This window comes from Stenella coeruleoalba (assembly GCF_951394435.1).
Source record: "Stenella coeruleoalba genome assembly, chromosome: 10".
In the NCBI taxonomy this organism is placed as follows: domain Eukaryota; kingdom Metazoa; phylum Chordata; class Mammalia; order Artiodactyla; family Delphinidae; genus Stenella; species Stenella coeruleoalba.
The window spans coordinates 51,659,056-51,685,333 of record NC_137156.1 but is presented as its reverse complement, the minus strand read 5'-3'; the positions used below and the strand labels follow the sequence as shown (position 1 = coordinate 51,685,333).

Here is a 26,278-nt window from a genome sequence, read left to right as displayed (position 1 = left end):
CGGGGCACGAACCCGTGTCCCCTGCATCAGCAGGCGGACTCTCAACCACTGCGCCACCAGGGAAGCCCTATTTCATTCTTTTTTATGGCTGAGATTCCATTGTATATATGTGCCACATCTTCTTTATCCATTCCTCTGTCGATGGACATTTAGGTTGTTTCCATGTCTTGGCTATGGTAAATAGTGCTGCAGTGAACATTGGGGTGCATATATCTTTTCAAATTATGGTTTTCTCCAGATATATGCTCAAGAGTGGGATTGCTGGATCATATGGTAGTTCTATTTTTAGTTTTTTAAGGAACCTCCATACTGTTCTCCTTAATGGCTGTCCCAATTTACATTCCCACCGACAGTGTAGGAGGGTTCCCTTTTCTCCACACCCTCTCCAGCATTTATTGTTTGTAGGTTTTTGATGATGGCCATTCTGACTGATGGGAGGTGATACCTCATTGTAGTTTTGATTTGCATTTCTCTAATAATTACTGGTATTGAGCATTTTTTCATGTGTCTGTTGGCCATCTGTGTGCCTTCTTTGGAGAAGTGCCTTTTTAGGTCTTCTGCCCATTGTTTGATTGGGTTGTTTTTTTGATATTAAGCTATATGAGCTGTTTGTATATTTTGGAGATTAATCCCTTGTTGGTCACTTTGTAAATATTTTCTCCCACTTTGTGGGTTATCTTTTCGTTTTGTTTATGGTTTCCTTTGCTGTGCAAAAGCTTTTAAGTTTAATTAAGTCCCATTTGTTTATTTTTGTTTTTATTTTCATTGCTCTAAGAGGTGGATCTAAAAAGGTATTGCTGTGATTTATGTCAAAGAGTGTTCTGCCTATATTTTCCTCTAAGAGTTTTATAGTATCCAGTCTTACATTTAGGTCTTTAATCCATTTTGAGTTTATTTTTGTGTATGATGTTAGAGAATGTGTTAACAGCACTAGTTAGTTGCCCTCCCACCTCCAGTGACGACTGCACCGGACTGTAGGAAGTGGAGAGCTTGCATTCGTTATCCGTGTCTGGAGGTGCTTGAGGGAGGGGGAGGGGGTGTTCACAGCCCAGAGATTTCATTCCCCTGAATTTTAAGGAAACCAATACCCTGTATGAGATCTTGGTGAGCTCTGCCAAACAGACGTAATAGGGTATCAGTGAAGAGAACCTAACACTGGGGATCTGGACGTGTGCAGTGAGTCTGCATCGCCAACTAGCTGTTTGATTTTGAGCAAATTTGGTTGCCTTTTTAGGCCTCATTAAAAATGAGACCAATAATAGTACAAACCTAATTCTATCATTCATCAGATAGGGTGGTTTTAAGGATTAAACAAGGTAATGCTCGCAGAGTATTCAGCATAACACCTAAGAGATAATTAGTGCTTGATATATAATACCAATGATTCTTACCATTGCAGTTGATGAAATAAAGTATATTTTGGGGCCAGTTTTCTTCTAGGTGGTGTATTACTTTTCTATTTCTGTATAACAAATCGCGATAAATATTTATGACCTCGTATGATTTCTTTGGGTTAGGAATTAGGGGTGCCTTATCTGAACAGTCTCTGTTGGGGTCTCTCATGAGATACTACAATCAGAATTTCCACCATGACTGTGGTCTTCTGAAGGCTTGACTGGGGCTGGAGGATTGCTTCCAAGATGGTGCCTCACATGCCTGGCAAGTTAGGGCTCTTGTTGGGAAGAGGGATCACTTCCCCATCATATGGGCTTCTTCATAAGGCTGCCTGAGTTTCCTTATGACATGGTGGCTGGCTTCCCCTACAATGATCCAGTAGAGTGTGGCAGAAGGCTCACTTTCTTTTATGACCTAGCCTTGGAAGTCACATTCACCATTTTCCCAATGTCCTATAGGTTGCACAGGTCAGCCTCACTTAATGTGGGAAGGGGCTCTACAAAGTGTGAGTACCAGGAGGCAAGATTCACAAGAGCCATCTTGGAGGCTGGATTCCATAGACCTTAAGCCTTCCTTAGACCAAATGAAACTCTAATTCTCACTTGACCAGCATCCAGACAGTATAAGCCTCTTCCTACATGAGAATGGAAGTTTCAGGAGGAGGAAAGCAAAGACAAATTATGATATCCTTCTTCAGGACATTACAGTCTAGGAGGGAATGTAGACATGCATATAAGGAGTAAGGGCAGAGAAAGGGATACTTGTGAATCAGTCTTTTAGTTCTTGGGTTGGCAGCAAATAATAATCAATCATAATACTAACCAACATTTATTGAGTGTTATCTGTGTGTAGGAATGTACTAAATCTCTTCGTAGTAGCTCAGTTAATCCAACTCTGCAAGGGAGCAGAGGGGAGGTACTATTATCATCCCATTTTCCAGATAAAGGCAACTGGGACACAGAGAAGTTAAGTAATAGCCCAAAGATCACACAGAGTAAAATTAGATGAGATTTCTGTCCAAAGAGGCTGGCTCTAGAGTCTATGTTCTCAATCCTTACATGTATCAGTCTGGGTTCAATCAAGGAAGCAAAAGTACCATGAGAACTATAGAATAAGGAATTAATTACAAGAATTAGACTTCACCCAGATGTGAGAAGAGCTGGAAGAATAAGGATCCACAGATAGAAGTTGAGGAATCAGAGAAAGGTCATGTATTTGTTAGTTAGGGCTGCCATAACAAAGTAGACTTGCTGGTTAAAATTATATATGTATTTTCTCACAATTTCAGGCTTAGAAGTCCAAGATCAAGGTGTCATCTGGGTTGGTTTCTTCTAAGGTCTCTCACTTTGGCTTGCAGATGGCCATCTTCCCCTGGTGTCCTCACATGGTCTTTCGTCTGTGTGTCTGTGTCCTAATTTCCTCTTTTTATAAGGACACTGGTCATATTGGATTAAGGCCCACCCATATGACCTCATTTTACCTTAATCACCTCTTTAAAGGCCCCATCTCCAAATACAGTCACATTCTGAGGTCCTGGAGTTAGGATTTACACAAATGAATTTTGTGGGGACATAATTCAGCCCATAACAGGTCACTAAGCAGCTCTGGTGGGGGTGGATGAGCAGAACCTTCAGGAAAATCTGAAGCTACGACACACTCCAGCTGCTGCAGTGGGGCCGCGAAGGGAGCTGATGTAGAAGTTCGCAGAGGGTCAGCTCTCCATGACTGTCACTTTATGAGTTCCTGGCTGTGGGCCTGGGCTCCGCACGGCTCACCAGGACCAGCGGTAGGAAAGGAAAATTGGATGTATGGCAGGGAAGTCACGGACAAAGTGAACCCAACAGCACCTCGGTGTCCACCCCTCACACCTACCACCAACACTGACCTTCAGAGGATAGTGGCTGCTGCTCCATGTCCATGTCCAAATCTCAGACAACTTCACTTTTGGCAACTCTAACCCAGACCATCTAAGAAAAGGAATTCTGGGAAATGTAGTTCCAAACATAACTAAGTTGTCCGCAGAACCATATAGCACATTATATACTGTATCTCTGGGTGCTAAACTGCCTCTGGAAAATAGAAAATCTCTAAAATCACTTCTGTTTTGAAATACTCTGTATTTGGGTTTCCATTGGCCAGCATCTTAAATACTATTGCAACCTATTAAATCCACAAATAAGTCATTTGCACCCTGATCTGAAGAGAATTATCAATTCATGATTACATACACTGAGGGGAAATAACTTTTATTAAGTGCTTATTGTACGTTGGGCACAGTGCTATGATCTTTTTATGTATTGTGCCAGTTAATTGAATAGTTACCCTAATCAGTGTTACTGGCATGGCTGGCTTGCAGATGAGGGAGCATAGACCCAGAAAGACAAAGCATTTTTCTCACGATAATATAATCAGTAATAAAAAAAGCGATGACTGACTTCTGCTGAATGCTCACTATGTGCCTGGCATTGTGATTTAAAAGCATATTATCAGTTCTTAGGACCACAATCCTGGAGTCAGAGACTATTGTTATTCCTGCTTCACCATGGAGGGTATAATAAGGCATAGAACATTTCAGTACCTTGTCCAAGGTCATACAGTTACGCATGGGCAAGGCCACATGTGGCAGAGATAGTGGTGCTTATCAAACATTCCATGTGCTCATTGAGATCTCCTAGAGTCCCTTGCAATGAGTTGTGGGCATGTGACTTCATATGGACAATGGGCTATAAGCAGAAGTGATGTGTGTCACTCAGTGCAAATAGGTTATCTGCTGACTCGTTACCCCAATTTACACCTTGGCGTTAATTCCTTTTCCAGTCCTGTCTGTCTTGGTATATCTCCTGAGAGAGCAGTGAACTGTGGAGGGGGTGGAGGGAGGAGAGGCAAGAGTTTGGGATGGGTTAGGGGCAAGATTGGTCAGTGTGGCAAATAGAGAATCACCCTCCCTTGCTTCAGAATTTGGGCTCCAGCTAGCTGTTTAGAGAACGAAATCACTCTTCTGTGAGTGGATCCCACTAAATTGCCAATCCCTTTTCTCAGGGCTTGAGGGTGAAGGGTGGCAGCATCGCTCTGATTTGGGGAAACAAAAAGGCACAGACTCTCAGGAACAATTTACCGTCAGCTCTTGTGAGTAATTCTCGGCTCTTAAGGTCCTGTTACACATTGTTCCTGTGCCTGGAGTCTCCTCCCTGTTCTCTGATGGGCTAAACTTTATGCCCATGTCAAAGCTCAGTTTAGGCTCATCTCTTCCAGGAAGCCTTCCCTGACTGGCCAAGAGTGGGTTAGTTGTTCCTTTAGCCCCAACTATTCCCATCACTGGAGCCCCTGCTCTGTTTTCCGTGCTTTTGAGGACTCCTGTCAGGCCCCTTATGGGCTGTGTTCCTCCCCCAGTGAGGTGAAGAGTCCTGACCCTGCTTCTAGATCATTCTCTGAATAGCCAGGACCCTGAAATTCTTATCCCAAATGGCCTTTGCCTATTTCTAAGTGCTGCAGGGTTTCCTTCTCCAGACTCTTTTCACCAGAGGGTAGGTGGTTTAGCTGGTGTGCACGTCTGGTTCTGCATGACCAAGGGGGTGGTTGCTTGGTGTGGAAGTGATACTGGATCAAGTTTGAACACATTGGTGGGGTGTCCACATGAGACCCCTTGAAGTACAGGGTAGAACCTGGCATGAGAAGAGAAGGAAGGCAACTTTCATAGCTCCTGCAAAGGCTGATAGTGGGCCACCATCACAGCACTAACTCTACGATGTTGCTCTGATTCTCCTGCTACTAGACTGTGAACACAGTTTGAGGGCAGGAATTCTTCTTAATTCCCAACTGAGTGAATTGCCAGGTGCCTCGTTAATTGCTGCACTGTAGAAAAGCACTTGGAAATGGGGCTACACTACAGCTCTCCCATCTTCCCATCTGGAGAAATATTTTTGTAAAGGCTGAAAGTTCACCCAGGTTCTCTCCCTCTGTGCACCATCTGCAGAATTCAGTTGTCTGGAGGTGCCTGGGCTGGTAATGAATAAGGAACTCTTTCCTGGCAGACTTCTTTCCACCACCTGACCTATTTCTAAAAGGTGAAGCTTCATTTAGAGAATTGGTGAAATCAGTTGACCTTGCAAAACTGTAAGGAGACCACATCAGCCTAGGAAGACTTGATCAGTGAGTTCTCAGTGGTGAGCTGGGGGAGAGAGATGGATGTGCTGTGAACAAAGTAGGTTGAAACTTGCCCAGCCAGCAGGATGCTTCCATTCCACCAGAGTGGAATTTCTGACCTAACTTGTTAATTTATTCAGGACCTCAGCAGTTCAGTTCTGTTTAACACTTGATTTTAAAAATTGATTTATTGAACACCTATTATGTTAAATATTCAGGATTTTTGTGAGTCACTTGTAATTGAACGTGGTAGAGATATTTACACAATGGAGATCAACAAACACTACCATCAAGGCTCCCTCCCCGCCATCCACCCTCAACCCACACCAGCCACAACTGCTTACCCTGAGGGAAACCTCATCCTGTTAAGGAGTGCAAGACACAAAAACACATCACTTCTCTTCTTTAAATCTTTATTATTTAAATCATAAAAGTATATTTGCTTGTTGTAACAAATTCAAAAGAACAGAATGTATGAAACATGAAAGACCAGTTCTCTATCTTCTAATCCAATGTCCCCTCTCCTGCAGAAGTTAACTTTGGCGTATAGCCTTCTAGAATTTTTCTACAGTTATGCAAACACATAAAAGCAAATTTTTTTTTAGATAAATGGAATGAAGCTACACATATTTTTTATGGCTTATTTTTTTTCTCTAGAAATATATTGTGGACATTTGTCCAAGTTAGACCGTATAGATCTATACCATTCATTTTAATAACCTTCTTAATGGCCAATTAGGTTGTTTCATTTCTTTTTCTTTTTTTTTTTTTTTTGCCTCTACAAATAATGTTCCAATAATTATGCTGTGCATGTAAGTATGTGTCTGTTTCTATGCACATGTAAGTGTATTTCTTTAGGATGGATTCCCGGGACTGAATTGCTGAGTTGTTAAATAATATCTTGGTAGACAGTGCTGAGTTATTCAGCAGAAAAATTGTACTAGTGCTACCCACTTCCAGCAAGCATGGGAATGTTTATTTTTCCAAGTTCTCACCAACAATAAATGTTACCAATACTTTAAGTTTTGAAAAGTTGTTAAACGTTATATTTTATTGTTTTAAATTGCATTTTCTTAATCACCAGTAAGACCAAGTGTCTTGTTTTTCATTTGTATTCCTATTCTTTCGTGAATTACCATTTCACCTTCTTTACTCTAATTCTATTAAATCATTCATTTTAGAAATCAAATTATAGGAGCTCTTTAAATAAATGTATTTTGGCTGTTAGTTTGTAATATGCATTGCAAACATTAGCTTCAAGTCTGTCTTTAACTTTGCATTATGTTTATCTATCCAGAAGTTCTATAAAATCAAACTATCCAGGGGATGGTTTTGTGTTATATTTATAAAGGCTATCTACACCTCAAAATATAAAAGCATCATCTTATATTTTTCTACTACTTTCTGTTTTTCTCTTACATTTAAGTTCATTTGTTTGTTTTTATCTATCCAGAATTTATCTTTGTGTGGGGTGAGATACGGAGGGAAAAGATATATGGAGAAGAATGCTTCTTGCAATAGTGTTTATAGCAGCAAAAAACTGGAAACAGCTAAATGCCCTTTACTGGGGGAGTGACGAAGCATATTGTGGTAAATCTACATCATAGGATATTAGACAACTCATAAAAAGAAAAAGGTCTATACCTGTTTTCATGGAAGGATATCTTTGTTGTATTAGGAGAGGACACATTTCAGAGAAATGTATATGGTATATACAATGTGAGGGCTTATGCTTAAGGCCATGTAAGTTTTGTACTGCTAACTCCATCGACTGTGATGTGATGGGAATCCCTGGAATTATGCAGTAACCCTGTTGACTGCACTGCACCATTAACTATACAGGTGCTGCATACTTTGCTGGCCTCCGGTGAGATCCTTCATCTCCTTTTTTATTTTGATATACCCCTGGGGTTTCTCTTTCTTAGGAGGCCCCCAAGTGGGTTTCCAAGAAACCTCTAGAGAGGCTCCATTCCAAAGCATCCAACAGGACCCTAAAGACATGCAACCCTTCCCACTAAACTCCAGCAGTGCAGACCCCTTTCACCATAGCTTCTATTCTCACTTTGCCAGTTTAGATCCCACAGTCAGGTTCCTGCTTTCTGACTTTTCCAGCAGAATCAGGCACTACTCTGTGAATCCAGATTCACCCAAGACAAACACATGAGAAAAAAAGTGCTTGTTTTTGTAAGTCACTGAGTTTTGGGGTGGTTTCTTATGCAGCATTATTGTGAAAATAACTGATTGGTTCTCCCCATATTCTTTGAAAACAAAATTCTCATTTTATTGAGGTAGCAGTGTGCTCAGCTAAAAGAATACATTTTTAAGCTTCCTTCACTGTAGATGTGTCTGTGTGATTAAATTCTGTCCAAAAAGGTAGAGTGCTGAGTCAGATTTCTGAAATCTGATTGAAAGGAATGGACTCCCCTGAGAGATACACTCCTTTAGCCCCTGTCCGTCCCTTCTTCTTTCTGCTTCCAGCTTCACAGATGAAAACTGGAGCTTCAGAGGCTGTCTTGGATCACAAGATGCCTTTGGAGGGAATTCAAGTTCTAGGATAGTGGAGGAGAAAGGGAAGAAATGGTCCCTGATGACTGGAACCACATTACAGTCTGGATTTCCTGCCTCAAGACTTCTCTTATTTGAGAAAATAAGAAGCTTCTATCTTGTTTGGGCCACTCCTAATCCTAACGGATAATGTAGTGTAATGCTGAGTGAGAATGTAGACTATAATTGTCTACCTGTGCTCTCCCTGTAAGTATATTAAAATAGAACAGGTGAGAACAGAGTAGAAGATACTAGAGCCAGATGATGTGAAGGTGAGACATTTGCTGAGTGCTGAATGGTTACAGTCAGCCTGTGTTAAAAGGCAGTGTTCTGGGAAGGAAACTAGTTTTGGCTCCTGTGAGCAAATACTAGTCGTGTAATATTGGGTATATAATTTAACTTCTCAGAGCCTCAGTTTTCTTATCTGCAAAATGGAAACAACACAATAAACCAGTATTATGTACTGGATGTTTGCATTCTACCCCACCCCCAATTCATATGTTGAAATCCTAACTCCCAGTGTGATGATATAAGGCCCTTCAGAGATAATTAGGTCATGAGGGTGGAGCCCTCATAAATGTTACTAGTGCCCTTATAAAAGGGACATCAAACAGATCTCTAGCCTTCTTTCTGACATGAGAGAATACAGTAAGTCGGCACTCTGCAACCCAGAAGAGGCCTCTCACTGGACACTGAAGATGCTGGCACCCTGATCTCAAACCAGTCTCCAGAACTGTAAGAAATAAATTTCTGTTGTTTATCAGCCACACAGTCTATGGTACTTTGTTATAGCAGCCTAAACTAAGACAGGCAGTGTGCCAGAGGGTAGCTAAATCACCCTCCCAGGCAGGAAGCGAGTTTGGGCTTCTGGTTCTAGCTATGAGCATATACTGGTGGTGTCAGCTTGGGCCCATCATTAACTTCTCTGAGTCCCAGTTTTCTCATTGGCAAATGAAAACAATACAGTAAAACTCTGATGAAAAGTTAATTGTGTTAAAGTGAAATTAGTTAAAACTAGTGACTATAAAATTTATCATCCTTACCAATACATTTTTGAGAGTAAAATGGATGCCCCTGGGACTTTTTGGCTACACTAGGTATAATGCAGCTGGGATTGGGACTTATCTTCCTCCACCCAGTGGAGGGAATTTTAAGTCCAGTGTTTGGTGCACATGTTATTTATAATAATCAGCCTAGTTCCTACACATATAATGAATGAGGACATCTTTTTGTTTTTTTCCCATAAGGTAACTGGAAGAACAACTATACAGTCATATATTCATTAATTTCATAATAATCCCATGTTTTATGCAACTGAATTTTTTGGCCCCATTTATCCCCCTAATATATAGAGTTTTACTGTAGCAACACCTACAGATGACTATCTCTCAGGGTTGTCACAAGGATCACATGAGCATCTGTAAAGGGGCAATGCTTTGAAAACTGTAAAAGCTTAAGGGAATGTTAGGTATTTTCACTGAATGGAGGAAAAACGTGAAATGACAGTCATTGGGTTGACAGTAATCACACTGGAACATAAAAATCAGTGGCAAAGAGATGCCATGGGCCGACATAAATGCTGTGTAAACAAGACAGCAGTTACATCTCCTCTCCAGGCCTTATCTCCTGAATATGACCTTTGGGAAAATTGTGATAAAGACATGTTTAGTCAAAAATAAAGAAATGGAAATGGAAGCAAAAAATAGGTCTGCATACAGTATTACCCAAGTTGATTTCCTCTGCCAGCTAAGCTCATTATGGTGTAATTGTTATTGTCACTGACTGCAATGTGTTATTAAGTACAAAGAATTATGATGATGATTGTTATTGTTGCAATTGTATAGTAGATTGACTCTTTTAAAGCACTTTGAAAGCATTAAACAATTTTCCTGTAGGAGCAGGCCAAGGAGGGGTGCAGATAGTTGCTGTTCCTGGCGATGAACCCATGTGAAATTCTGCCTCAGATATGTTCTCCACTTACCTTGTTCCCGGGACGTTAGTACTTCATTCCCATTCATTGATTCACATTTATTCATTCACTTACGTGCAGTTATTTGAGTGCTCACTATCTGCCAGGTGTTTCCTACAGCAATAAACAATACTGCAGAAGATGCTGTCAGTTTCCTGCTCACATCCCCTGAACTTTCAGCCTACTTGTGAGGTTTCCAACTGCCAGTGTCTGTATCTTTTTGCCTGAGGGTATTCTCCAAGGCAGTGGAAATTCACTTACCATCACACTCAACAACCCTTAAATAATGGCTGGTAGGAGTTCGTGTATAAATACCCCCACTCCTTCACCTTTCACATGGGATAACTCTGAGGCATGTGTTCTGCATAGTTTCCCAGAGTTACCCCTTGGGATTAAAATTCAGTTACCCAGAATGGCAGTGGCTTGATAAAACAGTTTCTATTTATTGCTTTCCCTTCCCGCTTTCATTGCCCTACTGGGGCTATCTGGGATCTCTTCCCAAATAAAGTACTTAAATCTGATCCTCATTTTAGAGTCTGCTCCTTGGGAGAATGCAAATATTGACACCATAGCATGGGATATGGGATTTAATAGAAAACCTTTTTCTTACATGAAAATGGAAGGCCTTGAGGAAGTGAAGGTCGGGAAGGGGGAAGTTAGTGCATCAGAGAAATAGTCCCTCATCATGTTTGCCTGAAGCAGAGGCATGGGCAGACAGTTGGAGTTTCAGGAAAATCCGAGACTCTATGTGTGCCTGGCTGCTGACGTGAAACTCCAAGGGAGGTGCTCATGGAAATGGATGTAGAAATTGCTGTCTCTGAGAAATCTGTCACTTGGACAGGGTTCAATCAAGTGCCTTGTGGTGAACTTGGGGCAACTGTCTGTCAACAGGGCTGCTAGCCAGGAACGTGAGCTGGATGTGGAATGAGAGGAGAAGGCAGGCACGCTAGGACCCTCTGGGAATGTCTCCATTTGCTTCTCTTCGTGTTTGACCATTATAACCTCCTAAAGAAATGGCCTCTGCTTTTCTTTTGCCTTCAAGATCGCACATGAGTTCCTCTTAGTCAACTTTAACCTAGAGCCATAATGGAAGGGGATTCTAGGAATGTATTTCCCAGCCACAGATAGGAGTGTTGGTGCCAAATTGCCCACACATGACATTAGAACATTTAACATATGGTCTTGTTGGATTTTTCTGCCTTGAGGCTCCCTCTGGATGGGGAATAGACCACTGCAGCCTGTGGGCCAAATCCTGCCCACTGCATTGTTTGTAAATAAAGTTTTATTGGAACCTAGACATATCCATTTATCATCTATGGCTGCTTTCTCCCTACAGTGAAAGAGTTGAGTAGTTGTGAAAGAGATGATACAGCCACCAAACCTAAAATATTTACTAATCGACCCTTACAGAAAATGTTTGCCAACCCCTGCTCTGGGTTGTGGGGTCTGTGAGGGCAGGGTCTGTTTTACTTATTTTTGTGTTTCCAATATCAGTTTCTCACACACTGCATGGAAGAGTCTGATAAATATTTCTGAAGTGATTGAATGAATTTGAGTGATAAAACATAAACCTATACAATTATTAACACAGAAATTGATACATTAAGAAATACAAGTAGACAAAGTTGCTGAAGAAACCAAGAGCTTTGTTCTTTGGGGCAGAATATACGAATTGTTATCAGGTAGTATAGGAGATAGCAGGAAATTTTGGGTGGATTTGAAGGAGTACTAAGTTCCCAGAGGAGTAAGGAAAAGAGGAATGTAAAATAGAAATTAGAAACCTTAGCTTTTAGATCTGACTGTCATTTTCAAGCTATGTGATTTAGAACAAGTTATGAAGGGCTCTCTGAGCCTCCTTTTCTTCAGCTATGGGATAAGTGTAAGAATATTGTCTTGACTGTACTCAGGGTTTTTGTGGCAGCCAATGACATGATGGTGTGAAATGCTCTGGAAACTGTAAAGCACTGCCTAGATACAAGGGATTACTTTGCAGTCTGAAATCATTTTCAAAATTAATATGGAGCACCAGGTTGGTCAAGGCTATGTTCTATTTGTGCTTTCCTAGGGGTCTTAAACCTCAAAGGTTTGGTTGAGTCAACCAGGACTTATGACGGTGCCTTTAATGTGAGCTGAGGTGCCCCAGAAGTCAGAATACAGGGTGGGGTGCTGGTGGAAAATGGCCTTTTCCTTCTCAAAACTCTTCAGGCCTTCAATTTCTCCCTGGCAATAGGGTTAATCATTGCACCTGATTTTTCAGCCACCTTTAGGTAGCGTATCGATTTAATATTTCTTCAGATGTTAAGAAATACGTGGTCTGCTGACAGCAACAGGGAGCTGTACCTCGAAAGGGGAATCTGGTGGCTTGCTCCCAGCTGTCCTGGCTAGGAACCTCCACAATCACTGTTTTTTTTTTTTAATTTATTTATTTTTGGCTGCGTTGGGTCTTTGTTGCTGTGCGCGGGCTCTCTCTAGTTGCGGTGAGTGGGGGCTACTCTTCGTTGCAGTGCACGGGCTTCTCATTGTGGTGGCTTCTCTTGCTGAGGAGAACAGGCTCTAGGTGCACGGTTTCAGTAGTTGTGGCACACGGGCTCAGTAGCTGTGGCTCATGGGCTCTAGAGCACAGGCTCAGTAGTTGTGGCGCACAGGCTTAGTTGCTCCGCGGCATGTGGGATCTTCCTGGACCAGGGCTCGAACCCGTGTCTCCTGGATTGGCAGGCAGATTCTTTTTTTTTTTTTTTTTTTGCGATTATACTCTTTTAAATTTTTTTTAATTAAATTAAATTTTAAAAAATTTATTTATTTTTGGCTACATTGGGTCTTTGTTGCTGCGCGCGGGCTTTCTCTAGTTGCGGTGAGCAGGGGCTACTCTTCATTGCGGTGCGTGGGCTTCTCATTGTGGTAGCTTCCCTTGTTGTGCAGCACAGGCTCTAAGTGCATGGGCTTCAGTAGTTGTGGCACGTGGACTCAGTAGTTGTGGCTCGCGGGCTCTAGAGCGCAGGTTCAGTAGTTGTGGCACACGGGCTTAGTTGCTCTGCGGCATGTGGGATCTTCCTGGACCAGGGCTCGAACCTGTGTCCTCTGCATTGGCAGGCGGATTCTTAACCACTGTGCCACCAGGGAATTCCCTTTACTGTTTTTTAAAAAATTGAAATGTAGTTGACATATAGCAATATTTTAGTTTCAACTGTGCAACAGAATGATTCAATATTTGTGTGTATTGAGAAATGATCACACTGTAAGTCTAGTTAACATCTGTCACCACACAGTTACAATATTTTTTCTCGTGATGAGACCTTTTAGGAGCTACTTTCTTAGCCACTTTCAGATACGCAGCACTGTTTTACTAACTGTAGTCACCATGCTGTATCCTACATCCCCAGGACTTATTTATCTTTAATTGGAAGTGTGTACCTTTTGACCCCCTTCACCCATTTCCCCCAACCCCCTGCCTTTGGTACCACCAATTTGATCTATTTATGAGCTCAGTTTTTTTTTCGTTTTTTTGTTTTTGTTTTTTTTTGCGGTACGTGGGCCTCTCACTGTTGTGGCCTCTCCCGTTGCAGAGCACAGGCTCCGGACGCACAGGCTCAGCAGCCATGGCTCACGGGCCCAGCCGCTCCGCGGCATGTGGGATCTTCCCGGACTGGGGCACAAACCTGTGTCCCCTGCATCGCAGGCGGACTCTCAACCACTGCACCACCAGGGAAGCCCTGAGCTCAGTTTTTATTTTTATTTTTTTAAAGATTCCACATATCATTGAGCTTGAGCAGTATTTGTTTTACTTGGTCTGACTTATCTCACTTAGTATAATGCCTTCAAGGTCCACCCATGTTGTTACAAATGATAAGATTTCCTTCTTTTTACCACTGCGCCACCAGGGAAACACCCACAAGCACTATTTTTCAGAAAATTGTTTTAAATACAGTTTATGTTCCTTTTGGGGCAGCCTTCTTTTGCTTCCTCCCTTCTCGACAATCAATGGGAATTGCAGTGTCCAGGCATGGTATCTAACACATTATTGCTGAATGGAGTCATTTCACGGTGAAATAAGCTAAATGGAGGAGAAGTGTGCTTTGGTAGAATGCTGAAGTTCACTGTGTCAAAGCAATCAGGTTCCAGAAATGATTTGCAAAAACCCATCTCTTTACTGTTTCAGAGCACTAAGACAAAACAGAATCTGTGGAGCTGGTCCTGGAACCAGCCTCTAAAAGGAGGGCAGGACTTCTAGGGAGGAAGAGGAAGGGGCTTATTTTAGAATGAATTCCCCTGGGGTAGGGGCTCTGCAGCACCCTTCTGCCTCCATCCTATGCCCCTTAGAGTCCTCCACTTCCAAGGCAGGATAGTTCACTAGTCTGACTGGACTCTATTTAATTTGTGGATTAAATGGTGTGCTGTAAAGGGCAGCAAAGCCTTCTGGATTCTCCTTCCTTTATCTTGTGTCTCTAAGTGTGGGTGAGGTCAAAGTGTTCATTCTTCTTAGTCCTCCATTTCCTCCTTTTTGTGTTGTCCCCAGCACTTCGGTTTGGAGGAGAAGTAGGAGGCAAGGGTGACCACCCCATCCTGTTCTGCCCGGGACATTCTGGATTGTAGCACTGAAAGTCCAGCATCCCAGGAGCCCCTCAGTCTCAGGTAAACAGACAACTGACCACTCTAGACCTGTTCCATCCTCTAAGCTAATACCCCAGCTCAACCCACATACCCCAGCTCAACTATTAATAGGGTACCTTGTTTTCGGGATTTTGGAAGCTGCCTCAGGTCTCAGTTAAGTGCTGCTTAAAGCTTTTAAAAATTTTAAATTATCAGTTGTCTTCTGTTCCTTGTACCTGTTCTCTTTTTCTGGAACCCCCTGGAGACAAGAGGTGAAGGGCAGGTTGGGTCCCCTGCTCTAATGGTTCTAAAAGTGACCGTCAACATCTAAGATGACTGTGTGTTTTATACACACAGTTACACAGGGGCCCTGCAGTGAGGGGGCAGGGGAACAGGAAAAGCAAAGAGGTTTGTGGGGACCAAAGAAGAGAAAGGAAAATAAAGGTTTTTAAGAAAATGGGCCACTTCTCCAAAGGGGTCTCATTTGGGAGGACGTATGTTTAGGTCAGCAATATTGAGTTCCCACGTTGTGTGGGGCCCTGGGCCAGGCTCCAGAGGTACTTGGATGAGGGGACACAGCTCTGCCCCCAGGGGGCTCCTCGCCTGCTCTCCTGGTGGCTCTCAGTGGGGTGAGCTTGCCTCCCTGCTCATGTGGCTGGGAAGGAAGGCTTGGGGTGGGGCCACCTGGAGCTCCACACCGAGGCCTCTGTCCTTAGCTGGGACCGGTCTGGAGACCCTCTGGAGTCCTAGGGAAAGGGAAACGTCACTGGTTTCTTGTCCTGAGATGAACAGCATCTGTCATCCAGCACACACGGGCCTTGATCTCTTTAGAGGCCAGATTCAGTGAGGTTCAGTGTCCTTGGCAGGTGATGAAAGCTCCTCACACCAAATTTGAGATGGCCTGCTTGCCTTCCGGCCAGAGGGGCTAATTTTCTGTCCTTTAAGAGATGTCAGTCGTTGTTCCACAGCCAAATTCTACAGAATTGCTTAATCCTGGTGTGTTCTAGGGTCACCCTAGGTATTGAATGGACTGCTTTCTTTTTTTTTTTTTTTTTACTATGAATCTGGTTACCAGTATATTCATAGGTATATCTTACAAAAATCCAAAAATTTTCATTCTTTTGAAAAATTAGCAACTCTGCAAATGCCAGGCCCCATTCTTTGAATAACGACAACCCTCTGGAGTTGAATAGGGACTGTCTGCTTTAGAGACTGCGTGAAGTTCCGGGTCCCTGATGCCACCAGCCCGCATTCCACCCCCACCCTCCCACCCCTTGCTGTCTCTCACATTGTAGCAGTCAGTGGCCATTTCTCATCCCTGCTTGCCCCTTTCTCATTTATATCACCTCCTGGAGCCTACAGATATTGCCAGCCCTGAGTTAGTCTGTAATCATGGCACCCTCTTCCATAGTGACCATTTCGTTCCTTCTCTTCCCGCTTCCCTCCCTTTCTACCCCTGCCCCTCTCCTCCCACAGCATCTCACTACCAACTAGTGTAGCTTTATGTAGAACTGGGCATCACCTAGAAGGTATGTAGACCAAACATTTACATACAATGTCCATTTCAAAATAACCATCTAAATCAGCAGATCTCAGAGTGTGGTCCCCCGATCATCAGCAGTATCTACTGAGAATTTATTATAAATACAAATTCTCAGGTTCCACCTGGATCTCCTGCATCAGAAACCCTGGGGGTGAGACCCAGCAGTCTCCCAGGTGGTTTTAAGTCTGAGAATCACTGGTCTACACTTTCAAGAGGCACAATTTTCTGAAAATAACATCTGGGCCCATGGAAGGTAATTTACTTCTTTGGCTCTCATCTGAGCATCATGAAAATCCCTCCTTGTTTTCTCTCCATATGCAGTCTGTGGAGGTGAAAGAAATGTCTCTTTGCCATCCAGAAATCACCATTTCCTGAGGTGTCTGGAGGCCTCTTAGCTGAAGTCTTGTTCAGTTTCAGTTCTGTAATGTGTTTATTGTGGTCCAGTGTTTCCTCGTCACTGGCAAAAAGAAGGGAAGTGGTAAAGACTCTCCATTGTGGTCTGTTAGTCTTGACCATGTATTATTAGTTCTGCTCATTCATTGTTTCTTGGGTATAAATCTTGCCTCTTCCAACAGATGGTAAGTTCCTCGCAGGCAGGTGCTGAAAGCTCAGCAAAGTCTGGCTGACTGATTTGAAGGGAACAACTTCATTTGCTTCTTTAGCCAAAGGTGGTGGTAGGGACTGTACAACTCACTTCAGATTCAACTGAGGATGGCTTTGTGAGCAAGAGGGTCAGGGTAGCTCCTGATCCTGCCCCTCTGGTGCAGATGCGTTTATCAAATGGTGCTGAGTCCTCCAATGGAGTTTCTGCTCTCTGAGGATTCTGCAGGTGCTCCTTTGAGAACAAAGCTGGGGAATCGCTTTCGCCCCAACATGCTGACCATTGTGCCAGGACAGAGTAGAACCCTGATTCTGGGAAGACGCAATGGGTGATGGGTGACAGTTTGGCCACGGTGGCAACACCTTGACAGGATGTGATACACTTAGACAGTGCCATCCATTTAATACCAGGATTGAGTCAGGTAACCGCATCAATTTCTTCAGATTCCCTAGAAATTGAGGCACAGAGAGGGTAAGAGGTATGTCATAGCTTCTAAGGGGACTATTCGTTCATTGATTCATTCATTTATTCACTCACTCACTAAATTATTCCATACGCCCCTCTTAAGCTCCTGCTGTGTGCCAGACAATGAAGGTTTTGTGTGTGTGTGTGTGTGTGTGTAATAAGCTTCTTTTCTGTCCTGATCCAAATAATGGCTTTGATACTTCTGCAATTGATTTCATTAATTAAGTTTTTTCAAAATATTGGAGGCATAAGAACTGGATACAAAAGAATGCTAATTTCTGAATTAGTATTTTGAGCTAAAGCCCTTGCCATTTTTAAGGGAAGATTGCTGCAGTGGTATTGGAATTCAGAAACAGAGCTTCTGTTTTTCTCCTCTCTCATTTAAGCTGGGTAGACTCCCACCCTGAGAATGAGTTTCTGAAATCTCCAGGACTGCTGCCCTAGTTTTCCCCTAGCTCTTGGGATGTATCCATTAGATGCTGGAAATTTTACCTTTTGCTTCCTCCCTCATGGCTCTTTCTTTGTTTTGGATCAGAAAACTGATGAGAAACTTCTCCTTCTCTTCCAGTTTGGCTTTTCCTTCATTGTCCTTTTGCCTTGCACGCATACATGGTGATACAGGATGGCACTTAGAGAGAGAAAAAGTGCCAGGGGGAATGTGTGTGTTTCAAGCCTCTCCTTCTGCTGACTGCATCCATCACACATGTTTCTGTATGACCTTCTGCCCAAGGGGGGAATTCTTCTGGAGAATGGTGACATGGAAATTGGATTTCCCTATAGAGAGCAATGACCTCACTCTCTCCTGCTCTTTCGGGATTTGGCAATGAGGTGGTTGTTTCAATGGCAGAGTTTCACTCTGAGGAAATCCTGCCTGCTCCCCTGAATGGCTTCACACTGCTGTAGCCCTTTGCCTTATTTGGGGTCGTGGTGGGAGTGGGAGGTGTTCTGATTTATTCTGGGGAGCAGAAGCTTCTGATTCAATTTCTTTGATAATTTGAGAGCCTCTATTGGGAGATAGGTGGGATGCTGAAACATGCTGCTCATGGCTGTATCCAGGAATTTATATTCTGGACCAGACTCCTTGGTCCAACCCATAAGACCTTTGATGATCTATGCCTTGCAGCCTTGCATAAGTCATAATGTTTGGAGACTTTTGAGAATAGTTATGTGCTTTACACAATAGAGATGGAAATACATGGGATGACAAAAGAGCCTTTGAATCTCACATAAGAGGAAAAACCATCCAGCAGGGGGATGAAATTGGGAAGGAAGGATACTGGAGCTTAGACATGGTTGCATCTCAGAGAATATGCCTGGTACATCTGAGGGTTGAGGGGACTGGCATGCCATTTCTCATCTAGAACTAGGCAACCTTTTGCCTCATTCCCCAAAAAGACAATTGAAGTAGGCTAGGCAAGGGCTGCAGACCTTCTCTGGAGAAGGGTTGGGAGGCAGCACCCCTGCCTCCCATGCTGGAGTGGGACCAGGAAGTTGGCTGCGAGTTGAAAGCTGGTGTGACTGCCGGGCATCCTTGTGGCACTGGGTGCGGGGACCTCATGAGAGAAGCTGTGGATTATTTATCCCAGGCCAGGAATGGATGGAGGGTTTAGCCAAGAGTCAAAACGTCATCCATGGGAGAGAAGAGATGGAGCTCCCAAATCAATTACTGAGCTTTGCTTCTGCTGAGGGAACAGGTGGCGAGGTGCATCCACAGGCGATGTGTTGCAGTTGTCTATTGCTGCAGAACAAAGCAGACACTAGCTTAAGCCACTGGCTTGAGTTTAAACCCAGAACAATCATTAGTTTTGCTTACAAATCTGGGGGCGGGGTGGCCAGGCTCAGTGGGACGTTCTTGCTGAGGCTCTCTCGTATGGATGCGGTCAGAAGGTAGCTGGCGCTGGGCTTGCCTTGAATATCTAGTCACATGTCTGACCCCTGGGCCAGGAACACGCAGACAGCTGAGGGCAGGCACCGTGGGGCTGTTCAAGCCTCTTTCTCTTTCTCCAAGCAGTCTTAACACAGCGCAGCCACCTAGATGTCTTAGATGGTGGCTGAAGGACCCCTGAGCCAGTGTCCCCAAAGCAACTCACAGACACCCCATGGCCTTTTCTAAACTGGCCTCAAAACTCACGAGGCAACACTTCTACTGCGTTCTCCCCCTTGACGCAGTTACAAAGGCCTGCCCAGGTTCAAGGGGAGGTGACAGACCCCATGTCTTGATAGGAGGAATGTCAAAAAATTCACAGGGATGCTTTAAAATCTCCCCAGCTTGATCACGCAGAACGCTGAGGAGCCCATGTGTCAGAGGGGGCCCAGATGCTGATGACCCATAGCAGATATCTCTCCCCCAAGCCAGGAGAATGCAAGTCTTTGGGAACTCAGGTCCACCTTGAGACAAAGAGGAGAGCAAGGGGAAGGAGACAATATTGAACTGACAATTTAAATCCTGAATCAATCATGATTAAATCTGGCAGTTACTGATTTACATTGATTGGGAAAAAAAAATTTAAATTCCAAGTAGAAAAAGAGTGGCAAATGAACTCAAGTTTAGTTATCAAAAAATAAAGTTCCATATTGTACATCTGAAGCTGTGACTGTGTGGATCTGTGGTGGGGACACTAGAAAGATGGCAGCCTACTCACCTCCTCAAACCCAACTTTTATCCAGGCAGGATGATGTGAAGAACATCAGTGGGCCTTGGGCTTTGCTGGAGTCCATGAAAGGGGCTATGTTAAGACATTTCTATTTCTGAGGCTGATAGGAACTGGGGGGCACCAGCAGAGAATCCTAGGGTGAGGATCCAAGTGCAGGTTCCTGGAGAAAACATGGCCTGCAGTGGTCTGCAGCCCATGAGAGGGAGAATAGTACTGGCCCTATGTGTTGTTCTGGGACTTCTTCCTGATGCTGATCCTGAGAAATTGTGAGGGATCTGAAATAGGGGGTGAGCCCTCCCTACTTTTGAAGCCCAGAAGTACTGGAGTTTGCAGACCCGGCCAGGGAACCCAGATGCTTTGTCTTGATACCCCATCGGGATGGCAACTCACCAGCTGGGTCCCTTCTGACCCACACAGCAGACTGTGAACCATTACTGGCTGCTAAGGTGCCCCAGGGGGTGGACCCCAGGGAGTATCGAGGTATTTTATACCCAACATAGGTCATATTTTAATACTTCCTCCTTTATATGACAACATTATTTTCAGTGATAATCATGTAGTATTCGGTAACAATAGTTTTACTTGTTCTTTAGTTATAAACAAACAAGAATTAACAAAGAAGAATAAATTTCAATTTTCAAAATGTTATTCAAATTCAGTAAAATATTAGATGTATGAACTAAACTTTTCATTTCCCAAATGAAATATTTTGGCTTGCAGTTCATACTTCTTTTCATTAAAAACAATTTTAAACACAAAAACTCCAAGTGTTCCCACAGCAGTAGAACCGAAGTGACCCAAGTTCTCTTTCTTTGCCATGATAGTTATTGTGCTCTCATTGCTTATGTAGAACCTGCTATGCCGACACAGGGATACTTGGTACCATGGGGGATAGAGATGGAGTGAGCTGGAACATTTCAAAACTGCTGTGAACTTATTCTTCACAGGAGCTCATAACAGAGTCGGGTGTGTTGGGGGCCAACTGTGCAACTGAGAGTTTTGTGAATTAACTTCTATGTAGAATGCAATGTCTATTACAAGATAAGTGATAAAAATGTGCTAATTTGAAGCTAACATATGTATAATTAAAACTCAACTGTAACCACAGCCATTGTTTAAAACTTAGACCAACAGAGGACTTTTGGGAGAGAGGTGTATTTTATCACAGACATTGTCTGAATTGCTATCCGCAGTGAAGATAAAAGGCATACTGGCTTCTAGTTGGTTTTATGCTTGTTTACATTTCCCTACAGACGCTCTTAGCAGCTGGCACACAGGGCAGACTGTTGCCACTGCCCTGCTCTTGGTATAGCCCTGGTGGCCTGAGCCAAGGGTAAAGAGATCTTGAATCCAGAGCAAAAAAGAAGAACAGTAGGACACTGGTCCAGGCAGCTCCTTGGAGAAGTGAAGGTGCTGGAAAACCTGTTCAAGAACTGAAGTGAAAGGGTGAGAAGAGCACAAAAGGTGATTAGACTGCAGCACAAAGAAAAGAACATTCTCTGGAATATAAACCATGATCTTTGAATCCAAAAGTTTTGCAGATGAATGGAAGAGGATGGTGACGATTGAGATTTGAACCGGGAGAGCGAGGGCAAAAAGACAGAGAAAATTTGCAAAGGGAAGAAAATCATGAAGAAAGGACTTAGCAAATTTTTACACAGGCCCCTGAGACCCTAACATATGAACAGCACAGTTCCAGGAAGAGCAAAGAACAGCTGCAGGAGAGCTGATGTGTAAACCAATGATAAAAAGAAATTTATCTGCACTGAGGAGAGAATTGAGGCTAAAGAAAACCCTTATCCTGAAGAGTGAAGTGTTCTGAGAACCAGGAAGTATTGGAGAGAAAAACCACATAACTAAGTGTATTTACTAGAATTCCTGAACCTAAAGGGTAAAGAGAAAATTTTATACCCTTTGAGATAGAAAATAAAGTTACGTAGAAAAAAAGAATCAGATTGTCATTGAAGCTGTATTCTGACAACAATGCAAATTAGAAGTAGTGGAATGATGTCTACATACACTTCCAAGAGGAAAGGTCTCTGCCTGAGGAATCTTATTTGCAGCTAAGATATTATTCACTTCCCAGGGTGGAGGAATGAAATTTATGGATTTGCAATAAGTCAGAGAAAGTACCATATATGTGAAGTAACTGAGAAAGACCTCTAAACAGACCTCAGAGCAGTAAGCAATGGCTAGTGATGGGATGTATGGGAATATGTAACTTAAGTGCTAAATAGAGGCTCTGGAGGAGGAAGAAGCCTCTCTCCTGGGTAAGGATCTGCAAGTGAAAGCATCACCTGTCCTGGTAAACCTGGGACGGGGAGAGGAAAGACATTTGGAAGGTCTCATCTTCCAGGGGTAAAAGGAGGAAGAGACGGGAAGAGGCAGGGCTGGCATCATGTCCAGGGTCCCACGCCCAGAGGGCTTCCTGCTTGATGTGTTGCTCTGCTCTGGCTGTCCTGAGATGATTAATATTGCAGCGGGGCCCAAAAATTACACAGCTGGTCCTGAATAGAGATCTTCAACAGACAGAATTTAAATCATGAATAGACTAAGTGGAAATCCTGAAGATTCTGAGTTCCTTTGCGGGGAAAAGAACAAGATTTTTTTTTTCCTGGTCAGAACATGGTGGCCTGAGAACTTGATTAAACAAAAAAATAGAGGAAAAAAAGTTAGGTGTTGACACTAGCTTCTATGAAGTTTATAGCTGATAACATGCAAAATTTGGGGGCAGAGACTATAACTTTCTCACCTGTGTATCCTCATTGCCTTCTCACAGAGAAGCTGAATAAAGGCAAAGTGAAAGAGCTTCCTGCATCTTCCTGCATCCCACACACTGTGTGCGAAGCCATTGATTTTGAAGAATGTAGTCCTCCTTGGTTATGAAAGCATTCTCTGAATTGAGGGCCAATAGTCTCTGATGTTTTGTTTTCAATGAAAACATTTCAGAAACTGCCAGGCGCCATGCTAAAGGTTGCTGGGAGACAAAGCATAAATAGATCCCGGCTACAGTCCACAATTTAGTAAGAGCTGGTCGCCTCTCTTGAGTGGGATCACTCACCTGCATTCTCCCCTCAGCAGCTTTCTAAGTTTTGCCTTGCTTCTCTTCCAGCTTCAGCCATCTGCTTCTTCACACCTGCTAAGGTGGCAACTGTGGCTTTGCTCTCCAGCCCCCACGGTCTCTTCTGGCACCTATCCTGAGTTTGTTCCGGCAAATCCCAAATCCAGGACTAGGGTGGGCATAGCCTTGGCAAAACTGCTCCGGGCTTCCCCAGCCTCAGCGGGGGTAAGGCCATACCTTACTCCTTCAGGAAGGAGTGGCCATATGCTTTGTCATCTAAACTGGAGCGTGAAAGGGGCCACCATGAGTGATGATGCTGGGACAGCAGTGCAGGTGGGGACTGGTCCAGACAGACCTGGACATGCGTTACCCTAGTCCACAGGGACCACCTGACCTGAGCCAGTTTGAGCAGAATGGGCATCTGGGTTGCTGGTAAAGGAGCACTCTCTTCCCCCAGGGGGCACGACAAGAGGCGAACTTTGATGCTGTGTGAGAGTCAGACTGGGGGCGGCTGGTGTTGTCACATCACCCTGAGGGTGACATTTTAATATTGAAGATGGGAGGAAAAAAGCAACGTTTTCGGCATATTATGCTTTATTATTTCAAGAAAGGTAAAATGCAGCTGAAATGCACAAAAAGATCTGTGCAGTGTATTGAGAAGGTGCTGTGATGGACTGAATGTGTCAAAAGTGGTTTGCAAAGTTTCGTGCTGAAGATTTCTTGCTGGACAATGCTCCATGGTCATGTAGACCAGTTGAAGTTGATAGCGATCAAATAGAAACAATAATTGAGAACAATCAACATTGTACAACGTGGGAGATAGCCAACATACTCAAAATATCCAAATCAAGCATTGAAAATCATTTGCACCAGCTCTGTTATGTGAATCGCTTTGATGTTTGGATTCCACATAAGTTAAGCGAAAAAAACCTTCTTGACCATATTTCCTCGTGCGATTCTCTACTGAAACATAATGAAAACGTTCCGTTTTTTTTTTTGGTTGTTGTTCCATTTTTAAAACAAATTGTGACGGACTATGAAAAGTGGATTCTGTACAACAATGTGGAACGGAAGAGATGGTGAGGCAAGTGAAATGAACCACCGCCAACCACACCAAAGGCTGGTCTTCATCCAAAGAAGGTGATGTTGTGTATATGGTGAGATTGGAAGGGAGTCCTCAATTATGAGCTCCTTCTGGAAAACCAAACAATTAATTCCAACAAGTACTGCTCCCAATTAGACCAACTGAAAGTGGCACTCTATGAAAAGCATCCAGAATTAGTCAACAGAAAATACATGATCTTCCATCAGGATAATGCAAGACTGCATGTTTCTCTGATGACCAGGCAAAAACTGTTACAGTTTGGCTGGGAAGTTCTGATTCATCTCCTGTATTGATCAGACATTGCACCTTCGGATTTCCATTTATTTCAGTCTTTACAAAATTCTCTTAAGGGAAAAAATTTCAATTCCCTGGAAGACTGTTAAAGGCACCTTTGCTCAAAAAGATAAAATGTTTTGGGAAGATGGGATTATGAAGTTGCCTGCAAAATGGCAGAAGGTAGTGGAACAAAAGGTTGAATATGTTGTTCAATAAAGTTCTTGGTGAAAATGAAAAATGTGTCTTTTATTTTTACTTAAAAAAACCAAAGGCCCTTTTTGGCCCACCCAATATATTAAAGCACAGTTACTGAAATAGACCCCCCACCACCATGTAAACATATGCTGTAGTAATCTAGGTGTTTCTCTATTAATACCTCAGACAGCCAGATCCAGTGGTGGGTTCAGTAGCAACTATAATTCCAGAGCTGTGATGAGTGTGAATGATATTTTTATACATCTGCAACAACTGTAATGGGGTATGAAGATACCCATAATTTTTATGCTGACAAATATAGATGTATTACTGATACTACTTCAGTCTGTTGCCTGCATTCAAAATAGAGGAAAACATCACCTTCCAGTCGAAGATTAGTGTAAATAAAGCTGATAAGCTTTTCCCACCCAGGGACATGGAGCCCTCAGGGTACTCAGTCCAGCATGTAGCTGCCAGGCTGATTTCCTCCACATAATCTTTTCATTATGAAGCTTCTTTCTTCAACCCGCTTTAGCTACCTATTGCTTATTGGACCAAAATCAAATTACTGAATTGGCCTTCAAGAGCCCTTATAAGACTTGCTACCTTACTTGTTCTGACTTTTCTGACCTCCTTCATCTTGGATTCTGCTCACTAGCCAGGCTGATAGCTTTGTTGTCTAGAGACACAGGAAGTGTTCTTGGAGGGACAGTAGTCTTGAAGAAGGATCTTACTTCTCTGTCCAGGGATTGAACCTCTAGCCGCCAGGAGCTAGAGGCTAGAAGCAAAGTTCCCTGATTCTTACACCGTTTGAAAGCAAAAATTTTCAAGGAGGCAAAAACTGCAAAACAGGTACAAAGTTTATTATTAGAGACATAGCACAACTTATGGGAGAGCACACAGAGAAACAGTTTATTTAAAGCAGAAAGACACACCGGGAGAGGAGTGCGGGTGTCCCGAATGAGGAGCACAGTAAAGAGGTGATGTACATAACTTATATAGGACAATCCTTCTGGGTCTTTGTTAACATTTGGCCAATTATCTTGTTTCTTTTTTCACAGATGACTGGTCCTAGGACCCTCCCCAAGATGCATGAACAACTCTTTTCTAAGATGGATTCTAGCACAGAGACCTATGGGGTGGCCTTAGCATCACATATTATGGGATGGTGCCCCATCCTTTTGACCTCCAAGGAGCCTTTCTGTGCATGTGCAGACAGGGAAGTTTTCCTTGACCTCAGGAGTGGGCACCTTATCTCTTTACTTTAGCAGAGATCAGTTTCTGCCACTAGCTTTGTCCTTGGAGTGTCACGGTGAGAACAAAGCTTCAGTTTTACTCCATTTGACAAACACCAGCTGTCTGGCCCAGGGGCGCATCTATCTCCGACCTTAAAAGGACAGCCTTCCATATTTGCTAGTGAAACATCATTTGCTTAAGCAAAAAAGGATTCAAGCATGAATGGCTCCAAGTGCACAAATATTGCTTCCTGGTATCTTTCTCTTTAACTCTATCGATTCTTCTTTTCTCTGGCTTTAATTTCAGGCCTTTGATTTCTCCCTTATTCTGGAAAAATAATACCAGAAACCCAGGCTTTCTTACATTTTTTTCAACTTAACCAATTCTAATAGAAAGAGAATCTCATTCCAAATGGTCCCAAGAAAAGCCCTTGGAATTCCAGCTGGGATGAAGCTTGAGTTGTTCCTCTTTCCTTGAATTGACTATCATGAATGCAGGGCTAGA

The 26,278-nt window shown here is 43.1% G+C and overlaps 1 protein-coding gene across 13 annotated transcripts in view; it reads left to right on the top strand.

Moving 5' to 3' along the window:
- Positions 1 to 26,278, top strand: part of GADL1 (glutamate decarboxylase like 1) — a 687,722-nt gene that overhangs the window by 316,171 nt on the left and 345,273 nt on the right. For 12 of the 13 annotated variants that reach the window (XM_079933919.1, XM_079933917.1, XM_079933916.1 and 9 more), the window contains one exon: positions 14,565 to 14,680. The gene's annotated coding sequence lies outside the window, so the exon portion shown is untranslated. Of the gene's footprint in view, positions 1 to 6,810; positions 8,818 to 14,564; positions 14,681 to 26,278 lie in introns of those variants that run through there. The other variant, XM_079933912.1, reaches the window with a different exon arrangement.